The sequence below is a fragment of the Podarcis bocagei genome (genome assembly GCF_964188305.1).
Source record: "Podarcis bocagei genome assembly, chromosome: 13".
Classification (NCBI taxonomy): domain Eukaryota; kingdom Metazoa; phylum Chordata; class Lepidosauria; order Squamata; family Lacertidae; genus Podarcis; species Podarcis bocagei.
Window position 1 is genome coordinate 4,005,628 of NC_138138.1, and position 19,166 is coordinate 4,024,793.

The following is a 19,166-nucleotide window of genomic DNA, read 5'->3' on the forward strand; positions in this document are numbered from 1 at the left end:
GAGAGGTCCAAATCTCCATGTTCAAATAATACATCAAAGGCACAATAATCTATACATCTTCAATCCAGTTTCTGACTATATCAACATATCACAGGCCACTCATAACATAGCCTCTCAGTGGCTGAGAAATAGCATCTTTAAAGGTTGCTAGTGGGGTTTTTTGTAGAGAAGTAACTTACCAAGCCCTATGCCCCTTGCAACTGAGGTCTCAGCTGAGGTCTCAGTTGAAGGTGTCTTATGGCTCGGTGCTCCAGGGCACTCAACAGCGCATGGTTTTGTGGCCTTTTTCATCCAAAGTAGCTCTTAGTGGGAGTGACCTGAAGGTATCTCAGACAAAAAACCTAAGCCAATCTGGGTTTGGACGTGTGCCATGTCTAACACAGATATTTCCCACTGCAGACATACTGCGTGGAGCTGCCCCTACTCAAATGTAAAGGACCTTGTTGGCTGGGTCTATTCTGGGGGTCCCCTGTGCCAACCAGATACAGTCTGATCACGGCGACATTCTCAATAGTTTTGCAGGCCAGGACTGATAAAAGAAAGTACCGTATTTTTTGCCCTATCCCCTCCAAAAATGAAGGGGAAATGTGTGTGCGTCCTATGGGGCGAATGCAGGCTTTCGCTGAAGCCTGGAAAGCGAGAGGGGTCGGTGTGCACCGACCCCTCTCGCTCTCCAGGCTTCAGGAGAGCTGCAGCGCCAGCCGCACAAGGTCGGGGGACAGCGGGGAGGCGGAACGCCGCCATCCCACTGTCTCCTGATGTGGTTTGGAGGCTGACGGCGGGGAGACGCATGCTTCTCCCCGCCGCCAGCCCTGCAAGCTCCGGGGACAGCTGGGAGGTGCAGTGCGTCTTCCCGTTGTCCCCGGAACTGGTCTGCAGGCAGGCAGCAGGGAGAAGAGCGCTTCTCCCCGCTGCCGGCCCCACAAGCCCCTGGGGGGGGGGAATTAATTTTTTCCCCTTTATTTCCCCCCCAAAAAACTTGGTGCGTCCTATGGGCCGGTGCGTCCTATGGGGCGAAAAATACGGTACTACTTCATGCAGGGCGTAGTCCAACTATGGAACTTGCTTCCCCAGGAGACAGTGATGGTCACTCAGAGGCATAGTGGGGGCAGCGTGAGGGGGGCCATTGCTCTGGGGGCGGTTTCTTCCAGGGTTGCATTTTACTCCTTAGGCCAACTGGGCAGATTGGAAGGATGCCTGCCTGCCCTGCTGCGTCCTCCTCATGTCACCCTCCATACCCTGCCCCCCAGTGCGCCCTGGCAAGGGACAAAGACACACGAGAGCAGAAGCAGCTAAACAGGCTGGGAAGCGCTGGGACTGCACAGTCATTTGGGCCTAGTCAAGTTATTCAGGCCTAACGGCTAACTGTGGAGTCACTCTGACGTGTGACTTAGCAGCCATTTTCTCCGTGTGTTCTCTGTAAGATTTCAGTCAGAGTTAGTCTGCCTCAGTGGTGAGCAGAGTCAGTATGTAATCTCAGTCAAACTGTTTGGAACCATGTTGTTTATGAAAAAGTTTATTTTAACTCAGTAAAACTCTTATTCTTTCACTTAAAAACTCTGCATTATTAATTTACGCTGCACGTCCCGCCCAGGCGCTGGGAAGCTATGTGCCACCACTGTGGTCACCAGCATGGATAGCTTGAGAAGCGGATTTGACCAATTGATGGGAGGAGAGGGCTGTCAGTGGCTCCTAGCCTTGAAGGCCATGCTCTGCCTCCACAGTTGGAGACAGCCCTGTTTCAAGATGCTGGAAACCACGCGAGGGGAGAGTGCTGCTGCTCTTGGGCTCATGCTCTGCTCCCTGGCTGACCCCTGTGAGAACATGATGCGGGACTAGGTGGGCCTCTGCATGACCCAGCAGGCTCTCCTTATGTTCTTGTGCACGTTCTCACTGCTTGTGTGTTGTGCTACATTGTGAAAGTCTACATTTGTTCTAAGCGGAAAGAATTTGTAAATAGCTGTAGCATGTTGAATTACCAGGTGCTTTGCTTTTAGCAGCATAGGGTAAAAGACTAAGATACAAAGATACACCCATTTTAGTCTGTCTCAGCACCTCATCTGCAATATGGGACTAATACGGTAATACAAACCTACCTTACAGCGTTGTTGTAAGGATTGCAGTGAAGTAATGAACATGAAGTACTTTGTATTGAAAGAGCCATTTAAATGATCCTTATTGCCATTGTTACTTGGCTAATTTTATTACCTTTTGCATTCTAGCTATATAAAATCACAGACGCAGTAATATAGATTTGTTGTGTATGTCAAGGAAGCAATATAGCAGAAGTTTAATTGGTTTGATGGTTTTGATCTTCCATCTCCAAATTGACATTTAACTTCTGAAAAGGAAGGAGGAAATGTATTCCCCACATCAATCAGACATAACAGGAGTGCCTTGTTAAAAGGATCATTAGATAATCAATAGCTAGAAAGAAATTACTCAGTGCTATGGATGTAATGTCTAGACAAATTGTGCCCTTTGGTTATATGGCAGTGTATTCATAGACTAGCATTAGATTCAGAGCACAGTTGAGGTTTTTGAAGGATCAACACTTTAAAAGGAGAAACTGTAAAATTATGCAGTTGCTACCATTACTGACACATGTTGAATTCAAGTGAGGCTGTTATGTACTGAAGTTCTCACCCTGGGCCAGCAGGGGGATACTGTAGATAGTTATGCAAATGAAGGATCGAAAGTGACGTTCAGTGATTGGATAGTTTTAGAAAGTTGTTACAGTAACATGGTACTGGAGCTCTATATAAGCAGGCTGAGCCCTTCAGTTCAGTTCTGTCCTGGCCTGTGAATAAACAAGAGCTGTTTGGAGAATCGCTGTGTCGTCTGATATGTTCACCCACAACTTAGCAGAGGCCACAAATGGCCCTGAGAGCATCAAGACATGATGATTCTCTGAGATACTGTATGGTGAACAAACATGGCTGCCACAGCATCACCTCCTAACACTCCAGTGGCATTTGCACCCTCATTTGCAGCCTGCACATCAGCAGCAGAAGCACTTTCTGCCTGTTCCAGGTGCTCCAGCTCTTCCTAGCCATGTTAAAGGGGCAGGGGGGGAGAGTTTAATAGCCCTCAGACCATCTCATGGAAGAATTTCGTGAGGTGTGGATTCTAGAGAGGGCAAGGTTAAGTATATTTATTGTGAACCAAAGTGCAAATAAAGCTTGTCAGATGGGAGAGAGACTAGGCTGTGGGCACATTGCAGGCAAGTGTGGAGGCTGGTGAATCCCAAATGAGATTTAGCTACAGGTGGAGCAGTCATGCTTCACAGCACACTCAAAGCAGATGGGCAAGTGAAACTATGCTTTAGGTTGTTTTGTGCATTTACTCTCAAGTAAATTTGAAGATACTATGGTTCATTCATGTCTCGCTAAACTCAGGTCATGTTAACTATAAAACATATAAAATGAACAACATCAAAACAAAAAAGTGTAAAGGGAGCTAGTGAATAGTATATTCCATGAATGCATTAATATATGTGTTGTTCTAAATTGTAATGTATTTAATTAAAAAGGTGCAGGTCTGGGCAATGACCTTGAGAAAATGTTGTATGCTGTATGTGTGAATGGACAAATAGCTCAGAATGTGGAGCCGTGAGTCAAATAGTATCTTGGAAATGGAGGTAGTCCTCCTCCCAGGTACAGACACAACTTGGTTAAAAACAATTTGCCTGAAATAATTGCTGCTAACATCATCATCATCATCATCATCATCATCATCATGGGGCTGCCCTTGAGACTGACCCAGAAACTCCAGCGGGTGCAGAATGCCGCAGCGAGACTCCTTACGGGGTCTTCGCTGCGGGATCACATTCATCCGGTGCTATACCAGCTGCGCTGGCTCCCGGTGGAGTACAGGATCAGGTTTAAGGTGCTGGTTTTAACCTTCAAAGCCCTACACGGCCTAGGACCCTCGTATCTACGGGACCGCCTCTCCTGGTATGTCCCACAGAGGAACTTACGGTCCTCAAATAAAAACATCTTGAAGGTCCCAGGCCACAGAGAAGTTAGGCTGGCCTCAACTAGAGCCAGGGCTTTCTTGGCCGCGGCTCCAATCTGGTGGAACGCTCTGTCACAAGAGACAAGGGCCCTGCAGGACTTGACATCTTTCCGCAGGGCCTGCAAGACAGAGCTGTTCCACCAGGCCTTTGGTTAGGGCACAGCCTGACTCCCTCCTTTGGCAATCTTTACAATACTTTAGTTTATGGTTGCCATCAATTTTGATTTTAATTAATTCTTATGATGTTTTTATAATGTTGCACTATTTTAGTGTTGTTAGCCGCCCTGAGCCCGGCTTCGGCTGGGGAGGGCGGGATATAAATAAAATTTTTTATTATTATTATTATTATTATTATTATTATTATTATTATTATTATTATTTGTATGCCGCCTTTCCACAGTTAAAAACAATGCTCAAGATGGCTTACAATATGAAAAGATTTACATAGTTACAAACATAACAAAGTACAGTGGTGCCTCGCAAGACGAAAATAATCCATTCCGCGAGTCTCTTCGTCTAGCAGTTTTTTCGTCTTGCGAAGCAACCCTATTAGCGGATTAGCGCTATTAGCGGTTGAGCGGATTAGCGGCTATTAAAGGCTTAGCGGCTTAGCGGCTAAAAGGCTATTAGCGGCTTAGCGGCTTAGAAAAAGGGGGGGAAGTGAAAAAAATCGCAAGACTCGCAAGACGTTTTCGTCTTGCGAAGCAAGCCCATAGGGAAATTCGTCTTGCGAAGCACATCGAAAAACGGAAAACCCTTTCGTCTAGCGGGTTTTTCGTCTTGCGAGGCATTCGTCTTGCGGGGCACCACTGTAGTCATAAAAATAAGTAAAGCACATCAAAAACTACATAAGCAAACTGAACAATTTCCACATAAAAATAAAGATACAAAAAATTAATATCGGTAACAGCAAAAACTCCCGACAAAACTTTCCCCAAAATACCCCACCCTGGGCCAGGTGGAGAGAGGCAGGAACCCAGCAGGTCAGACTAACAGGTACTTGGCTTGCGATATCACAATTCCAAGCATAACAGCTATAGCTGTGTCTGTGGGGATGGGATCCTAACAGGTACCTGCTGCCATGCTAACGTATAACAATGCAGGTACGTGCTAACCACATTAACTGTGGAGTTGAGACCACCAGTGGTTGTTTGATGGGTTCCATGCATGTCTACTCAGAAATAAGTTTTTGCGTTGGCCTTCTCCCAGGTAAGTGAGAATAGGATTGCAGTCTTAACCTTGAAGTGAGATAGGTACATAGAAGTAGTATCATGGGTGTAGCCAGGATTTTTGTTAGGGGGAGCAGGCCTTTTATGGGGGGGGGCAGAACCTCAGTTAGCTACATATTTTCTTGATTTTTCTTAATGGGGGAGCAATTGCCCCTCCCTGCCCCCTCTTGGCTACATCCATGACTAGTATATTAAATCTGTATGTGCCAAAAAGCCAGTAAACTTAGAATTGGAACTGTCATTCAAAGAGTGAGACACGTGACTTAGCAGGTAATAGTCAAGTAAGTTTTACTCATAGTAGGCACATTGAAATTAATGGGCACAACTTAGTCAGTTTCATTAATTTCAGTGTATCTACTCTGAGTAAAACTTAGATAATTACTACCCATAATTTTTAACAAATTATGATGATGAGTATTTATATAGCCCTTTATTAAAATCCTGACTACTTCAAACAACTCCTTAAGGTAGGTCAGTATTATTGTCCACATATTGCAGTTGGGGTGATATAGGGGTGAGGTTTACCCACAGTGACTTTCCATTCTGCCAGTCTCAGGGCAATATGTGTCAAACTATCATTTGGATATATAATCTGAAGATTTTGTAGACTAAAACAAGGAAAGGAAAGTAGATACCTGAAAACATGCAGTGTACATGTCAACGTTTCTGAACAAGTGTAGAGAAATAAAAGAAGTTTGTTGCATTGGGAATAAAGAAGGAGACATATGCATGAAAAATTACGGCTGGGAAGTGTGGGAAAAGATCAGAACATTGTGGGGGAATGGCAATTGATTTTGACAGGTATATAAATCTAGGGATGGGGTCTGAGCACTCACAATCAGTGCAAAGGTAGTGAGAGAAAGGACAGCTGTGAATTGAACCAAAGACAAATTTCCCCAGGGAACACTGACTGGGTGATAGGCAGCAAACCAAAGTGAAGAAGGGAAAAGTATACCATCAGACAGAATTTATTTTTCATTATTTGTGAATTTTAAAGAGCACCATCCTGTACATACCTATTCAGAAGTATGCCCTTTTGGGTTCAAAGCAACTTGCTCCGTTTTCACCTTTCCTTGAATGCAATTGGACACCATTTTGAATCAAGATGGTGGAATGGACCTTTCAAAACAGAACTGATCTTTTGTTTTCTTAGAATTCCTGAGCAATGCCAGGTATGAGGCTGTTAGTTTTTACACAATAAAAATAACAGAACCACAAAACAGCAAGCAGTGGAATAGACAAAAATTCCAGGGTTAAATTGATTAAAACTAGTATATCCAAAATATCCAATAGAACAAAAACAGGTATATAGCTAGCGCCAAACTGAAAACAAACTTGATGACTACCAGGAGAGCCTCCTAACTTCATATAACATGTGTCCAACACATGTCTTATAAATGACTAATGGTGCTCAAATACAAAGTGAATATATTAAATGCATGTCAGCTACACAATTTTCACTAATGCAGCGGCAGAGTGTGTCTCATTGGCACCTGTGTGTGTGTGTGAAAGAGAGAGGGGGGCAAGGAGAGGGGCAGAGGACAAACATTACCCACTGTGCCTGCCCTGCCCCTGCTGCCTCCTGCTGCCCTCTGCGGATCTGGGGAGGGCGCCAGGAGAAGAGTGCAACAGACACGCACCTCTTGATCCCAGCCTCGCCAGCAAAGGTAAGGTTGGGACTGAAGGGCGCACGACTGCCACATCCCCATGCCACCACTCCCGAGTAGTCTTGGAAGGCTGGGATCTGGGGAACATGGTGCGAGGAGGATGCAACAGCCACACACCCCGCCCCAATCATGTAAGATTGAGTCTAAGGGCTGTTGCATATGCAAGCCTTTAGGTCAAATGTTAAGAAACAATAATAAACAATAGCAAAAAGCTATAGATGCTAGCTGAGCACTGCCGCATGGGTAATATTTTTTAAAGTACACAAAAATGTTGTCCTTTTTCACTTGTTTCATGACTTCCTAGCAAGTTACAGTAGATTGCAGTCTTAATGAGGTAAGTCAGGTACAGAAGCCTAGATCAACTCCCAAATTCTGATTTTAAGCACTCATTATAGCTTCTGCTTGACCCAGTCAATTTACCACCAAATGTTAAAACACTGCATCTGTTTCTGAATCAATAGACTGGGGTTTGTTTTTTGGTTAACTTCTAATTCAGGTTCAACTGACTTTCAATAATTATTTAGATTCAATTCCAGTTTGAAGGGGAAATGTGGTTGGCTCAGTCTGGTTTTCAATTCATGGCTAGTTTGACATCTTGCTTTAGTTTTTCCTTCTTGTTATACTTGTGGGATGTAAAACTGCAGTCAAGTACAACATCCCTACAGTGGACATATTAGGGGATGTTTTGTACCACTCAGGCGAAGACTTCCTGTTTCCTCCTGAGCTGGGACAGACTTCCACTACATGTGACTCAATGAGTGTGGTCTGTTGTACTAGCATGGAGGAGCACACAGCCTCCATGTTCTGATCAGTGTGTCTTCTCCATTTTGTATGTTGCTGTGTGTTTGGAGAAGTGACTGCTTAGTCGCAGTCACTTGGGACTCACTTCTTCATGGAATAGTTCTAGTTGTTGTGTAACCTAAGCCTGCCTTCAGGGATATGTCTGTGAACTCGAATGAATCTGTGAGTAAACTTCTGTACTTTTATATTAACATGAATCAGATTCTTGTGTTTATTCTTTTTTAAGAGGAATCAGAAGGGATTTTACCAGGAAGGAATCTTTAATAGTAAGACTCAGATGATCCAGCAACAAGCTGATCGCTGCGTAATTTAAAAAGGGGGATGTTGGAACTGTGCTAGAATATGGAACTTGCTAGCGCAAGTTAGGAAGGATATTATTAAATAATATATCCTCTCCTGCCTCCCTAATCATCCCCACAATACTGGGCAGACCAGAGACCTTGGAGAATTGCAGTCCATTAAGAAGTGCTTTTGCACATGTAATTTTGACAGGTTTGGGACATTTCCAATTAGTGTATTCCTTCTGCTGCTACAAAGCAATATCTGGTCCGGATAACTAGCTGGTGATGAAGTATTGTCTAAAAGTCTAGCTAGTGTTTGATGGCTCTTTTTCTTCTTTCAGCTAAGGCCCATTCCTTCTCTACTACACAGAGCTCTGCACCACAACAAACGCTCAGCACGATGCTGGTTCCTAAAGAATGAACTGAAGCAGGATCCTGGACTGGTAAGTTACTGGTTTAATTTGTTGTGATGAATTATTTCTGTAACTGCACTGCAAAACATGGTGGCACTAAGGAGGCAAAGAGGTTTTTTGATCCTTTTATGGGAAACAAAACCCAGCGTTTTACAAAAGCCTGTAGTTTGGAGTGTTAGGGAGCTGAATGTTTTTGAGTGTTGAAAAATACTTCATTATATATGTCAGTCATTAATGCATATTTGTTATTCCTCTCCTCTATCCAGTTAAATAAGTGGATATTTTCTGCTGGATTGGAACTGATCTCTAGGAGCATTGTTCATAAAACATGTACCATGCTATGGGTATGTTTACAGCTAAAACTGGTTCTCCCTTCAGAGATTCCTGGGAATAGGAAGGTCATTTTCGGAAGTGGAGGGGCTAGGGATAGCTAAAAGCCAAATTTAAATCCCCAGTCTTCTGTAGGGGAAGCCATGAGAGTTAAACAGGTATGTCTAATGAAGGCATTGCAAAGATCTGTAACGAATGTGCCAGGTGAGGCTCCCTGGGGAGAGCATTCCACAGATGGGGAGCCACTGCAGAAAAGGCCCTGTTCTTGTGTTGCCACCCTCTGGACCGCTCATGGAGGAGGCACACAAGGGCTTTAGATGATGCTCTCAGGGTCCTGATTGGTTCATCCAGGTAGAAGCAGTGAGGCAGTCCTTGAGGTATTGCAGGTCTGAGCCACAGCTGAACTTGGTGAGAAAAACAAGAGTGGATTAAATAAGACTGGAGGGGAAACAGGCAGAGCTGGCCTGAGTGGGTGGCAAAAAGCTTTCCTTTCCTTTTTGGGAAAGAATTGGGGGAATTGTTTTTGAAAGAAGGAGGTTTTGTGTTATGGGACAGAAATTTGTGGGGAGGGGGCTCAGAGGGAAAAAGAGAAAAACGTTTTTTGAATACAAGTGGGACAGAGGAACAGGAGTAGGGTTTGCATCAGAGCAGGACAAGATCCCTGATGCAGTGCAGCCAAGGCCCACCTAGTTGAACCTCCTCTTTCAAATGGCTTCCAGACACATGCCTATGGAAGATGTGCGTGACGATGTGAAGATTACGACTCTCCTCTTGTCTGTCATTTATTGAACATGGTTTTCATTTACCTATCACAGCTGTCAGAAGGGGCGGAACTGGGACAGAGTAGGGAGGGAGGATCTTTGGGAAGCAGCGTAACAAAGTCTGGGGAAACTTGTAGTGCTGCCACTGCCCCACTTTTGGAGGCATCGGCTGCTGCCGTTTGTCACACACTATGCACAACTCCTTATCCAAGGAGCTCAGAGCAGCTTCTTCTTCTTGTTAGACAGCCCAGTTTGGCCAGAACTGCTTAGTTTCAGCAGCAGCAGCATAGTTTTCCATTGTTGAACCTGAAGGTTATTTTGTAGATAAAATGCTGTGAAAGACAAGCAGTACATTTTTCTTGTAGCTCATTCTAGTAAAAGCTGCAGAAACATTAATCAAAGTGCATGTCTTACCCGGCAATGCTAATGGAATGTAGTAGCCCAGTGTTGAACTACTGAGTGAAATATGAGCAGTTCACAGAAGGCTGTTCTTGAAGGCTGGCTGCTTAATGCATGCGCAGGCCACCTTTTCACCCTCCAGAGCTGTCTCCGCTGCTGCACCCATTCTCTCTCCATCCATTGACTGCCCTGCGCTGCCATCCATCTCGCCTCTGCAGTTTCCATGTGCTGATCTGCCCCTTACCTGACAGCCCTTCAGTTTAGCTCCCTCCCTCTCTTCCTGTCCGCCCAGTGCTGTGAGCTGCCATGCCCTGCTGGATCAGCCCTGTCTACTCCAGCGCCCTGTTCTCTCAGTGCCTAACCGGATAGATGCCTGTGAGAAATCTGCATGCAGGATTTGAGCACAAGACTGCTCTTCCATTCTGTGGGTTCCAGTCAGCACCAACCCTCATATGAGGAAAGGAGAGGTGACTGCCTCAGGCGGCAGGATCCACAGGGACAGCAGATCCTGCCTCCAAGTAATGCATTGCCCACTGCTGCTGCTGCTGCTGCCGCCACAGTGGCGCCAAGGACTCCACACTTCTTGGAAGACGGATCTGCCTCCTCCTCCTCAGCCCCCCCCCCCATTTACAGTGGCCTCTTGGCAAAAAGGAGGTGCTGCTGGTCTCCCCCACCCTGTTCCTGTTATAGATCTTTATCCCCCCCCCCCCCCGGTTCCTGATGTAGATCTTCACTCCTTCTTTCCTGGCTGGAGGGGGGCATTTTGTGGTTTGCCTCAGGTGCCAAAATGTATTGGGCCAGCCCTGTTCCCAGCAACTGGTTTTCAGGTGTGGTTCCACCAGCATATGAGTTTTCTGCTGGCAAATCCCCTCTCTGCTGGCATGTGTGTGTGATCCACCTCTCCTAACCCCTCTAGCTGGCAGATTTGGTAGTTTGGATTGCTCTTCAATAAGTTGATTTTTCTTTTCAAAATTGCAATGAATTATGTGTATGTCCAACTTACTTTTTTGCGTTTTGTAGTCATCTTGATATCTTAATACATCCATCAAAGCTGACAAATAATACATCGGACTAGTGTGAAAAAAATTTCCTCTATTTAAATGTTTTATTAATAATCTTATTACTCTTGGGTAATAGAGTTTAACGGGGTTTTTGTATTCCACTGTATGCGTTGCCAGAAATTTGTGTCAGCTTCTGCCATTTGTCTTCAGCCAGTGCACTGAATGCTTAGTATGACTTTACTAGTCTGAAAAGACAATTTGTAACCTGAAATAAGCAGCCCAGGCATTTGTTCATGTAACAGTTTTGATGAATGCATCCTGTGTTTCTTTAGTAAGGAAAATACAACACCTTATAAAATACTTCTTCTACAAAACTCTGCAGAGTGAGACTGAATGAAACTGAATTACCAAACACATATTTTGTATCATTTGTGGCCCACCTCCAGAGATGGAGCCTAATGAAAGACAGTGGATTCCTGAACACTCGGAGAGATTTTCCAGAGGATCAGGCAGGTGATCCTGTTGTGACTCTAGTCTCGCTGTGGAATAGCAGGCTGCAAAGACCCTTAGCACCCTTGCCCCGGTCCTGAGTACCCTCTCTGGTGCTGTGGAGCCTGTTCTGCCTCCTGGTGCTCCAGGGGCCAGCAGACAATGGAGCAGGCTGAGCAATGGCTGGAACACGAAATGTGTGCTAGAGTGCATAATGATGCTTGCTGTGTGGTGTTGCAGGCAGTGGAAGAAAGCCTCCAGGGCATCCTCAGGTGGTCATGCGGCAGAACGTATTTTGGGTGGAATAGTTAACACCTGCTACAGTGGAGGGAGCCCTGCAATCCCTCAGAAATCCCCTGTGACCTTTTTGCCCCAAACCTTTGAGGATAATGTCCCTTGACTTAGCACAGTTTTCACAGCAAACCCAAATGAAGCATCCATGACTGCCCAACTCTGGGATCATTTTCAGTTGAGGCTGCCTGGTGATGCAGAAGTGTTGCATCACAGCTGTTTTTGTAAATCCAGTTGCTGCAGTGACAGGAGTGGGGGTGAGGGTGCAGGGACTAAGGATGGGACCCAAAGCTGCCATGGACTGGAAGTTCCACAACTCCACCTTCGGATAATGCTCACGCCGGGTTCCAAAGTACACCATTATAGAGAACTTTATGCATATTGCAAATCAATTAGACAGCTGTATATATTTTTTTTAAAAAAATGCTACTAAAAGGACTGGAGAAGAACAGGAAGGATAAAAAGCATGAAGAACTTCAATAACTTTTCTCTTCCTTAATTGGAATCATGCCAGTTAACATTTAGGTGCAACCAAAGTGAAGCTATTTGTAGTAGGAGTTTAGAGACTGATTCAAAAGAAATTAGTCTGACTTAGAAAAGTTTTTTCTAAAACTGCTTTTATTGTTACAAGAATAAATAAATGTAATTGTTTCTTAGCAGTATCTACACTGCAAATGTTATAGTGGTTTTATTTATCCATTTAATTATCATGATTTCCCTCCTAGTATTTTGATAAATGCAACTGAAATGAAGGTGCAGATGATGGTGTTAGGGTCCCAAAACCTACCTGCAAAGAATCAAAGTTCCCAGAAGGGGACTGTAAATTTGACATCAGTCAACTACACCACAGTTAAACAATTACCGTTGCAAGCCCAAACATGTTTACTCAGAAGTAAGTCCTATTGAATTCAGTGGCATTTACTTCCAGGTAAATTGGGTTGAGATTGCAGCCTAGGTGTTTCACAAGTTAACTGGGATGACCTTCAATTATTCTCTGTTTAATTTTCCCCATCCCATCATACAAAACAGATGATTGGTCAGGGGTTGGTAATTGTTCATGTTTCTGGTGAATGTGGAATGCCTGCTCCAGGAATGAAGGAACTGGTGAACTCTGTCCTCACTGTGTATGTAAAGAAATTAAAATTCTCAGATGTGAGGAAATATGCTCTTTGAACTCTTAATTGCCACTCAACTTATATACAGATATACTTTTAAATATTTCCCACCAAAATACTGTATTTTGTACATGTAAATAAAAATGTTTTGATACTGTTTTTCTTCTACGTAATTAATAAAAAACCTTTTTACAAACACTAATACACACAAACACATTATAGTATTAAGCAAAATTAAGTAAGCACCATATATATATGCCCTTTAGAAAGGAAGGGCAAAACAAATGCCAGTTGTGAATTTCAACTTCTTGTTAATTTTGAGAACCTGTTTGCTTTGCGTAGTTATTAAGAAGTAGTTGGCATCCTTCATCTCCACATGGACAATTGTGGTGCATTGTATTTTCTGAAGAACATGGGTGGGGGGACGTCTTTAAAAAAGTGGCAGACTTTTCTTTTTCCTGACCCTAACAATTAAACATTAGAGCAATATACATTACTTCAGACTTTAAAGGTCACGACTAATTTAAGAAGTCTGAAAGTAATGCTCAGGCACTGCCTAGAGTGGTGTTGCTCTGCTCAGCAGAGGCCGGGGGTATATAGTGTTTCATAATATAAAGCACCTTTTTCTTTTTTGCCATGCATGAGCAGTTGAAACTCCACATTGTTTTTCTGCACAGTTGTTGCTGCCATTCAGAGCTGTATCAGGGCAAACATTAAAACAATGCTACTTGATACTAGAACAGTGGCGATGGCAGGGTGTTTATATATATAGATGTAACATGAATTATAGTTGTTGTTGAAAGCGTTCTGAAGAACAATTGCAGGTGCTAGTTGTCCTTGAACCCAAAATAGCTACTACACAGAGAGCTGGATGCTTGTTTGATGGTTCAGGGAATATTTTTATAATGACATCTTCAGCTCATGGCAACTGTAAGGTCTTGCTGTATTCATAATACTGCCATCTGCTCACATAATCCTTTGTGCCCATTGAGTGTTCCAACTCTTCCCTTGCTCTGAGTAAAGAAAAGCAGAGTTGCCCAGTGTTTCCCTATTTTTCTTTGGCCTTGGGTGCATTTTCCTACTCTTCCTCTCATCAGCTGCAAGCAACAACATTGGGGCTCTCCAGTCATTAATGCTTGCAGTGGTTGTTCAAACTGAGAGGTGCCATGAGCACTCAAGGACTTTCTGTACTTAGAAGAACCCAAGCTGGATAAGACTGTTAAATTTCGATGTGGGGTATTTCCTCCCAATCCAAGCAATAGCTTCAAAAGTGGGATTCTTCCTGAGAACTGGAGCAGGCGAGGAAAGGGCTAAATCCCCCCTTCATATCTGCTGTGATTCTTGCAGTTATAAGCTCACCTCCACACAGAGGCTGTTCTGTTAAGTAAAAAACCCAACACATTAAATGTTTGGTTTGGCTCCTTTGTAAACCAGACCCTTGTTGCAAATCTGTCTGACCTTTGCGGTGAAATTGCTGCTGAAGCTTTTCTGCATCCAACATGGATCTTTAAATTTCAGTTTCACCTAAATATCATGGCTAATTGCCACCAAACATATATTTATCTGTGCTTTAAAAACAACAAACAAACAAACAAACAGCAAAACAACTTACCGGTATGGCAGTAAATTCTAAAACGCCAATTATGTGTTATTGACTTCCTTATGTCAGTTCTGAATCTTCTGCCTATCAGTTGTAATTGGTGGCCACCAGTTCCATAGTTCTGAGAGGGGATGAAACATCACTCTTTCTCCATGCAATTTGTCATTTTATAAACATCTTATCCTTCCCCTTCTTTGTTTCCCTTCCCTATATGTATGTGTGCTTTCCTGTCCTCTTGTTCCAGCCACTCTGTTCTTTTCCCCACTCCCCCTCAGTTGTGTCTCAATACTCCATGCCACTGAGCTTTTTATAGTTCTGTTTTGGGGTCCCCTCTCCACCCCCCACCCCCCGATTGTGTGTGTGTGTGTGTGTTCCTTAAGTTTACTGCAAGTCTGCTAGTACTTCTCTCTTGTGTGTGGGTGGCATGGTTTAAACTTTGTAAACATTGCTGTGGAAAACCTTAGATCCGTATTAGTATATAGATAAGAAGTTGGTGGGCTGTGGGAAATTGCATGGGAGGGGCACAGGACAAACAGCTGGGGAAACCCCCTCCCTGTTTCAAGTGCAACAACATGAGATTACTGAGCTCAGGGACTTCCTCCTCATCTAGCCCTCATCTCGCTAGAATAATAGAAATGCTATATCTTGTTGACTGCTGAGGTCTGGGAAGTGGATACAGAAATACTGTACTCTTAAGCTTCCTTTCCTAGCAGCTTCCATTATAACCATGATGGAGCAATTCACTAGGTGCGGGGGAGGCCACCAGCATGGATGGCCAAAGGAACAGATTTATTCATGGAGGATAACTCTCTCCACAGCTATTAGAAACATGATAGCTAAGTTGCACAAATGCAGTACAGTGGTACCTCGGGTTAAGAACTTAATTTGTTCCAGAGGTCTGTTCTTAACCTGAAACTGTTCTTAACCTGAAGCACCACTTTAGCTAATGGGGCCTCCTGCTGCTGCCGTGCCGCTGGAGCACGATTTCTGTTCTCATCCTGAAGCAAAGTTCTTAACCTGAAGCACTATTTCTGGGTTAGTGGAGTGTGTAACCTGAAGCATATGTAACCCGAGGTACCACTGTACAACTCTCGAGTTCTGGATGCTAATGGCAAACAGTGGAGGACTGTTGCCTTCCTACTCTGCTTGTCAGAGGCACCTGGCTGCCTGACAATGGAAGCCACGCTGAGCTGGATGGACATTTTGGTCTGATTCCAGCAAGACAGTGTTTCAAGTCCGCTTGGCTGCTCATCTTTGGCACAGCATTCCCCACCCTCAGGGAGCTTGTGAGGCTGCTGTCCATTCAGCACTCTGCCTTTGCCTTCTGAAGAGATTCTGGCTGTATACAGACAATGTGTTTTCAGAAGCCGCATTGTACAGTTGTCATTGCCTACATTACACATGTGGTTTTTGTGTCTTGCTAAGCCTGTGTTTCAAGCTGTAGTGTGATGATACTATTGCAGTAATGTTTGGATAGGTGTCTGTTGGGTAGGTCTCATGAGGAACAGAACGCTCTCCCTGCATATAGTTACATGGGTTTGCATTATTTAATCACTTTGAAAGGATGGGTGCATATCTAAGAGAGAGGGCTGGTGGTAATAATAATAATAATAATTTATTATTAATTTTGCCAGCAGGAAGTTTCAATACTCTGCAAATTTGTACTGAAATGAGGCCTCTTTGTTCCTCCTTAAGATCATCATGCAGCCAGTTAAATTCCAGACACATAAAATCATGTTATTTTAGGCCCAATCATAGATCTTAAGATAATTATTTCTTAAAGCATTGTCAGGAGTAAAGGAAGCAGAAAAAGGCAGCAATGGTATTTCCCAGGGCAGAGCTGCTTGTTGCTCTGTGTCTGTTTCCCCCTGAGGGTTTTTCTTTTATTACGTGAAGCGAGCTTTCACAAGGATCAGGGGACTGTTTAATTCTTTCTTTCCTAGCAATGTATCTGTTTAAAATAGACCTCCCCTGGCTCTCTTTCTCTCCAAGGGTTAGAAGGTATGGGGCCTGTATCTGTTATTTCTCTAGGAGAAAAGTGGCTTGTGGTTTTGAACAGCTAGAAAGGAGAGAAATGAAGGGGTAATAATAATAATAGCTGTTATTGTTATTATTATTAATTTTTTGTATCCAGCCTATCAAACTTGGTTGCCCCAGCCCCTCTGGATGGCTTCCAACAGAGTACACAAAAGCAGCAGCAGCAACAACAACAACAACAGAACATCACAGATTAAAAGCATCACAGAAGCTTTACCTGATAAAATTAAGCCCCTGAGGGAAAGAATCACTAAACTACATGGAACTTATAGTTCCCCTCTTAACTTATCTCACTTGGATCCCATCCACTCTAGTAATATATATGTCTCATACAGCCCAATAAGTGACATTTCATGTTGAGCTTCTTTAGAACTTAGCAATAGATGAAAGTCACTATAGTTGCATGCAAATATTTTTGACGGTCTTTTTGGATGTGTGTGTGGAGGCAGGAGGACTACCTGTGATTGCCCTTTGTGGAGTGTTTGAGATCTGGCCCAACACTTTCCTCTCCTCCCTGTCATGGGGAGAACGGAATGACCAAACTGGGAGAACCACACATTCAGATGCCTGCAAAACCTATCCTTTTAGTCATTAACTTCCCTCCCCAAAGTTACAGGATTGGGGAGAGGGTGCGCCAGCTACAGCAGAGGTGAGGAACCTCAGGCCCCGAAGTCCATCACACCCTCTGGACATCTCTCTCTGGCTCTCAGAACTCTTCACCGCCCATGCCCAGGCCATGCCACTCTCCTTAGGCCACAGAGCCCTCACAACCCTGCTCTACACCTTTCTCTCGTGTTTTTCCCTGGCTGGAGTGTGGTGGAAGATGGAGAGTTGTGTATGTAGAAACCTCTGGCTTTTGCATGGCTGAAACATGCCACACTATACAAGGTGAAAGAGGCATATATTGATCCACCTACTTCTTGCCTCTGTCCCTGCTCACCACCAGCATGCGTTTCTCCACCTCTGAGCAAGAAGGTTGCCCCCTGGTCCAAGACATGCTCCCCCCCCCCGCAGGGAAGAAGAGGGAGTGATGATCAAATCAGGAACGGGGGAGGGCATGAAGATCAACCTTATCCAGTGGTTGAACTGGGAATCAAAGGCCATTGTGGGTAGGAAAGGGGCCTGCTCCGAATTGCATGAAGTGGCTGCAGAGCCCTGGAGACCCCAGAGGGCAGCCCCCGCCATTTCCTCCCTAGGAGTGGGAGGAGGCCGGCTGCACCTTCTACTCACTGAGAGGCTGCTGTGGAGCTGGCAGTGGGAGGAGCTGCTGAGGGGACAGCAGATGTGGCCTCCAAGGAGCGTGCCATAGCCATTGCTACCACCACAGCAGCAGCAGTGGGTGATGCATTCCTTGGGGGCATTCCTTGCTGCTCCTGTGGTTCCTGCCGCACCTTGCCTCATGTATGGGCTGGTCCTGCTAGAGAGGGTTCCCAAGCAGACCTCTTTTCAGGGTCCCTGCTGCATGCACTCAGACGGTTCCTTTTCATAAAGGCAGTACAGTGGTACCTCGGGTTAAGAACTTAATTCGTTCTGGAGGCTAATGGGGCCTCCTGCCGCCGCACAATTTCTGCTCTCATCCTGAAGCAAAGTTCTTCACCCGAGGTACTATTTCTGGGTTTGTAACCTGAAACGTCTGTAACTTGAAGTGTCCGTAACCCGAGGTACCACTGTATGTGTTGCTTCTGGCACACTAGTGCCAGTTGAGTAAGCAAAGTTAAAATATTGCTGGCTGTGAATGTGAAATTATTGGTAGCACTAGGGTGGTAAGAAAAAGCTAAGCCAGTTGGACACCTGATAGTGCAAAATTATATAATTATAAACAATAGACTCCAGCAGTTGAGCTTGACAGCAGGAGACTGTTATTTTGCAATCATATCTTCAAGGCTCATTAGCTGTGGATTTACACACTAAATAAAAGCTTTTCGGTGGCTAGAATCTGTAGTGGCATTTTATTCAGATATTTATGCAGAGATCCACAACTGTCAAAATTCATATAGCATTGATATGGTGGTTGTAAGGGGGCGTTCAATATGCCCCTGAGAGTGCAATGCAGAACATTTTAGAGTTTAAACAAATCCTATGTCTAACTTTGTGTACAGAATGTAAAGGCATGTATAAAATTAGGTGAACCCTATATAAAGCAGGCGGCACAGTTCTGAACTATAGGAGGGAGAAAGGTTGTTCTCTGCTGCTCCAGAGAAGCGGACACGGAGCAATGGATCCAAACTACAAGAAAGAAGATTCCACCTAAACATTAGGAAGAACTTCCTGACAGTAAGAGCTGTTCGACAGTGGAATTTGCTGCCAAGGAGTGTGGTGGAGTGTCCTACTTTGGAGGTCTTTAAGCAGAGGCTTGACAACCATATGTCAAGAGTGCTCCGATGGTGTTTCCTGCTTGGCAGGGGGTTGGACTCGATGGCCCTTGTGGTCTCTTCCAACTCTAGGATTCTATGATTCTATGATTGTAGAAAAGAGATTCAAAAGGCATGGAGCTGTTATTTTAGCTTCTTCTGTAAATGCCATTAAAATGCTTGCCGAATGCAAAGTTTCTTTTCCACCCTTGCTCTAGGATTCTTGGTGGTAGAGGTATCAATTCAGAATTTAGCATATACGTGTACCTGATGTTATGCATCATAGCACCACTGTATAAATATAGGTGGATTTTCTGTTGCCCAATGCTAATCCATTTAGTACAAACGCAGGGCTCATCTTATCCCCTTGCAGATGTGCACAGT

At 44.3% G+C, this 19,166-nt stretch overlaps 1 protein-coding gene across 3 annotated transcripts in view; it reads left to right on the forward strand.

Moving 5' to 3' along the window:
- The first annotated feature begins 210 nt into the window (after nt 1-210).
- The window catches only part of LOC308572470 (poly(rC)-binding protein 3-like), a 191,057-nt gene continuing 172,101 nt past the window's right edge, over nt 211-19,166 (forward strand). For 2 of the 3 annotated variants that reach the window (XM_081168569.1, XM_081168572.1), the window contains exons 1-2: nt 211-323; nt 8,337-8,438. The gene's annotated coding sequence lies outside the window, so the exon portion shown is untranslated. Of the gene's footprint in view, nt 324-3,012; nt 3,034-8,336; nt 8,439-19,166 lie in introns of those variants that run through there. The other variant, XM_081168582.1, reaches the window with a different exon arrangement.